This window comes from Vombatus ursinus, unplaced genomic scaffold (assembly GCF_900497805.2).
Source record: "Vombatus ursinus unplaced genomic scaffold, bare-nosed wombat genome assembly UNPS02014842.1, whole genome shotgun sequence".
Taxonomy (NCBI): Eukaryota; Metazoa; Chordata; class Mammalia; order Diprotodontia; family Vombatidae; genus Vombatus; species Vombatus ursinus.
In genome coordinates, this window is record NW_020954620.1 from 19885 (window position 1) to 25584 (window position 5700).

Consider the following 5700-nt stretch of genomic DNA (forward strand, 5'->3'; position numbering starts at 1 on the left):
CAATTGTGGACAATAGCTGGACAGAAGTATATTTCGACTCAAGCTGAGTAAAAAATGGCTAACAATTAGAGCTATCCAAAAGTGGAATGAGCTCTCTGAATTTAAGATAGTGGTGGTGGTGGTGGTGATGATGGCAGCAGTGAGAGTTCACATTGATATACAAATGCATCATTTAAAGAACACTGTACATACATTATTTAATTTAATCAGTGAATTTCCTACCATTGGAGGTCTTCAAGTACAAGCTAACTAGTAACTTGTCAAAGATGACACAAAAGAAGATTCCTTCTTGTTCCTATTGAACTAAATGGCCTCTGAAATCACTTCTAACTTGGAGTGTCTGATTCAGGACATAGAATGTGAAAGCTGAAAGGGATTGAAAAACAGGGAATGTCAAAACCAAGGCCTAATCCAGTGTTCAGAGCTGATATGTACGTTCCCTTTAGATGAAGGGTTTATGAACTTTTTTTAAATATTGTGATAACTTTATTCCAATGTAATTGGTTCACTTTAAAATCCTATGTATTTTATTTTATGCATTTAAAATAATTATTATGAGAAGAAGTCCATAGGCTTCTCTAGACTGCCAGAAGAGTTGATAACACAAAAAAGAGCAAGAACCCTGGCTTTGGACATGTTTCTGGGCTTACCTGTGAGGGATGGGGAAGAAGAGTTAGAGGAGGCAGATACTGTGAGATAACAGGAGCATCTAGGATATTTGATGGAAATGGAGATACTGTCCATGGTGCTGGGTCCCAGGTCCCAGGTCTTCAATGTCCATTTAGGGATGGAAGAAACCATCTAACAAAGATGTAATGGGTTTGGGCACTTTCCCTGTTGCTGTGGTGGGGTGTGTCAATAATGAGATGGAGTGAAGCACTATAACTCCATCATTCTGTGATGAAAGTAAAAACATTTCCTATGTGCAGTCAGTCAAGAACCAGAGGAGCAATCCTTGGACCTAGTATAAAAGTATCTGACCTTGGTGCTGAAATAAAGGCAGTGCAAAAAGTGGGAAATTCTGTCCAAGGTTCTGGGATTGGGGTTAGGGAGGAATTGTCCTTGATGTAGAGATGTGAAAACTATCTGCTTAATGAATATTTATCGATAAACTGAGTGTACTTAGATGAAGTGGGATAGCCATCTATGTGCTAAGATATAACAAATCTTTCACTGCAGTGTTTAGATTTTGGTGTGTTCCAAAGGGTGAAGGGTGTGAGGAGTATATTCATGGTTCTGTATAGTTGAAGTGCTATCTGTAGTGCTGTGTTATGGGTGGCTGTGACAGCTTTGCCTCTGTGTCTGCCACAATTGTGGAGGTGCTGTCCAAGGTATTTTAATGGAAAGAAAGCTCTCTCTCCCTCTCTCCTCTGCCCCCCCAACTCTCTCTCTTTCCTCTCTCTCTCCTCTTTCTCTTCCTCCTCCTCCTCCTCCTCTCTCTCTCTCTCTCTGTCTCTGTCTTTGTCACTATTTCTCTTTCTCTCCTGAACACAAGGGCACCAGGCACCGAGCACACTGAGTACCTTCTTGTCTCTCATTTCCCCCCACTCCTCACCCCAGAGAATAGAGTGTATTGCTGGGTTAAGAAAGTTAAGAATAGACTGTGTGGTACAGTTGAAAGGACCCTGGATCTGGAGTCAGGGGAGAGGGGAAGGGGTTGAAGCCATACTGCTACTTCTGTGAACTTAAACAAGCCACACCTTTTCTGGACCTCAGTTTCTGCATCTATAAGAATAAGAGGATTTAACTGGGTGGCCTAGGTACCACCATATATGCCCATGATCCTTGACTTCTGCTCCAAAGAATTCAGCTCATTCATCTCCAGGTCCCTGAAATACTGAGCCTTACTGCAAAATGAAGTGCAGGAACCTGAGGTGCTGGTCAAAGCCTTTCCATGGCATATCTGAAGAAGTAATACCAGCAATGGATAGAATAGTTCTTGGGGTACCTGCTCATAGAATCAGGTGGACCCTGCAAGCAGACTCACCTTTCCTAAATTCTTTGTTTACATGGTTCTATATAAGGGATGATATCATACTTTTATTTCCTATTCCCATATAGATATTTTAGCTGTATTTTCTTAGGAGGTGGAAGAACAGCAGACATTTTGCTTGCACTACAGAGTGCAGGAAAGGAAGTAGTGTATAATAAGGCTGGAAAGGTAAGTTTGGGCCACTTTATAAAGGGCCTTAAATACCAGAGTAATATGTTTTTTTGAAGAAAAACAAATTTGTGTAACTTATTGTCAGCATATTTTTACAGAAATGTTTTCATTGGAGTAGGTACTTTCTCCACTGATAAATAATACAATGTGTACTCTCCTTTTTTTTTTTTTAGTTGATATGGTAGGGGGAAAAAAGTATCTTTTGGTGATAAACCTCCCTGAAATGAGTAAGACTGGTCCTCAGATAACCAACACTCTGGTGCCAGGTCTATGCTTGAAATCTTTCTAATTTGGTAGGACCTGCCAGAACTCAGGCTTTACTGGTATAACCTTTGAGCATATGTGATGTAGAGAAGAGGTGTCACACATGTGGCCCATCGGCCCACAATACTTGCAAGTGAGGCCTGAATGAGATTAAAATATAATTGGGAAATATTTGACAAATAAAATACAATAAAACAGATAATATTAATATGAGGTTTTCTAAGTTAATATGCATCCCACAGGGATCCTTATGTATGCATTAGTGGCCCCTGTTTTCATTTGAATTTGACTCCACTGATGTAGAGGTATCATAGGAATACTTTGATGAAGAGTATTTTTTGACAAGTTATAAAATAGGTTTTTATATGTACAGAGACAACTTTGGCATTTTTTCTACAGAGAGAAAACTTACATTTTTTCCTGATATATATATATATATATATATATATATGTCCATTATGAAATAAACTTTATCAGGTAAAAATAAATGGTACTCAAGAGAAATGGGTTTGAAACAGCAGAAAAAAATATTTTTTCTTTTGTAATCTTGGTCATGGAAAAGTACATTCTCACCTAATAAATAGCTAGTTTCATAACTCAAATAAGATTAGATCACTGGAGTATAAGATATACTAGGAAAGCAAACAAAGACAACACATTCAATAGGAGAAAAAGGAAAAAGTTAATGCAGTAATGTTAACAATATAACAAATAGATGACTGGAAAATTTTTCTGTAAGTCTATCAGACACTGAAATGTCACTGAAAAAAAATGATCCTCAAGATTTAGTGAAACAGTGATGACTTGAAGAATGCCCCTCTCAGTACCAGCACTAGGACAGTAAAGCTCTTGGAAGCCGGTAACTATTTTGATTTTGTCCATACACCCCAAGTGTTGAACAGTTGAAAGGACCCTGGAACTAGAGACAGGGGAGAGGTGAAGGGATTGAAGCCAACTTCTAGCCCCATGTCCAGTCGCATGCCTTGCTCATAGGCAGTGAACTGGGCTGTCACAGCTAATCAGCTCATTAATTTAGTCAAATAAAAATAAGAAGTTAGGTGAATTTAAGGAACTTTATTAGAAATTGCTGGTATAATGCAGACACTAAGTATCTTCATATTTCTGCAGAAAATTACTTTAGCGGTGAAAATGGTGCTGGAATGAGAAGGATATTTTCATGAGATTTCTGGTGGTTGCAACTCTTCTGAACAGCTGCCACCACCCGAGTATCTTCATGGGATCTGTGTCTTCCAGGGCATGACTGTCTGCTGTCTCAGTCCACCAAAGCACATGAACTCTATTAAGTGTTTCATATTCTGTGTGGAAAACTCCAATCAATTTTAAATAGCCTACTTGGATATATGTATTCACTGCTCTTTGAAAGTGTTCATCCCACAGAATTGGCTCACCAGGCTTCATCTGAAATTTAACAAGTTCATAGACTCATTCTTTAAGAGGTTTTACTATTTTGCACCATGGTACTAGATAAGTTATTTCATTCTTCTGTTGGACCATAAGTGGTAGGTTTTGGGAAATATATTTTCCTTGCCACTCTTTATCCTTGGCTAAGGCTTCATATTTCCAAATATGAAAGATTTTATTCATCATACCTCTAAACTCTTGTCTCCAATAACCAACTAATTCAGAGTGAGCTCTATGAAGGTGAATATGTTTATTAGTGTTTTGGAGAAATTCACTCATCTTTGCTGGTTGTATAAGCATGAAATTCATAGAACTTCCCATCATATTGTCTGGGAACTGTAGCAAAAGATGCACATACCTCTACCCAGGGTGGGCACCTCCCTGCGGAGGCAAGTAGAGTCCCCCAGTGCCTTCAGAGGTGGAACATGGCCATGAGGGTTCCAGGAAAGGTGTGCCAGAAGACCAGATGCACATCCTCTATTTTCTGGCCAGAACTGGAACTCCCTATGTTTTATTAATTATAGAATCACTAGGAAACAACTGGAGGTTATTGAATGGGGGGAGGTGACATGGTTAGACCTAAACTTTAGGAAAAATCACTGTGGCAAGTACATGGATAATGGTTTAAGGCAGGTGAGATCTGAAGCAAGGAGACTGACTCAACAACTTCAGCCTCCCCAATAGTAGGGATTAAAGGCACATGCCTTCACATCCAGTTGTTTTCCCTTTTTCTTTATAAGCACTTAGCACAGTGCCTGGCACATAGTAAGAACTTAATAAATGTTCTCTGATTGATTGAGAAGACAGAAACAAAAAGATTTGGCAAGTGTTTGAATATGAGAGGTGGATAATGGCAAGGAATCAAAGATGACACTTAGGTTGGGAACCTGGACAACTAAAAGATGGTAATTCCCTTGATAGAAATGGTGAAGTTCCACAGAGGGATGGGTTTGGGGAAAAGATTATGCAATGAGATCTGCAATGCAGCTAGCAAGCCATTCAAGCCTGATCATCCTTCCTTACCTGACTTTATCCCACCCAAAATGAAAAGGAGAGACCAGGAGAGGCAGAGTCAAGATGTTGGAGTGAAAGCAGTGACTTGCTTGAGTTCTCCCCCAAACCCCTACAAATACCTATAAAAAAATGGCTCTAAACAAATTCTAAAGCAGCATAACCCACAAAAAGATAGAATGAAACAAATTTCCAACCCAAGACAACCTGGATGGCTGATCAGAAAAGTATATCGTGCCGGGAGGGAGAGGAGCGCAGCTCAATGTGGGCGTACAGGCTGCAGCGAACCTGAAACAGGCCTCAGAGGACTGAATCACGGGCAGCTGTGGCAGTTTCCAGACTACTCAACCCATGAATGCCAAAGACAACTTAGAAGGACAGTGAGAGAAGTCTGTGACTGCAGTGAGAGAAGGAGCTAGGTCTCAGCCACAAGTGTCAAGCCCAGCCTCTGGGGCAGTGGCTCCCTCCTGAGCTTCTGGTCCACAGACTGAGGGGGAATCAAGTGGCTGATCAGAGAGGGATTGCAGGGATCTCTTTGCCAGTGCTGAGGCAGGAATCTCTTGCTGTGCCCATGCTTGGATCTGGTTCACAATTCTGAGGGGGCATCCTGGAATGAGGAGAGTGCTGGCGTGGTGGAGCTTGTTGTGGTGGTGGAGAGGTAACACCTCGCCCCTTATCATAGCACCTTGGAAGAACTGAAAATTTACAGATCCCTAGAAGTATCTCTGAAAACACCTGTCCAAACCCCCAAAGCTTGGGACAGTACATTCTTCACACGGGAAGCAGACTCTTACCTTAACAAAGAGTTTATAACTCAAGTAATTGGTTGGGATCATGAG

General features: G+C 40.6%; 1 pseudogene; it reads right to left on the minus strand.

The window, feature by feature from the left end:
• Window positions 1-3560: 3560 nt before the first annotated feature.
• On the minus strand, window positions 3561-4277 carry LOC114026761 (annotated as a pseudogene).
• Between the last annotated feature and the right edge of the window lie 1423 nt (window positions 4278-5700).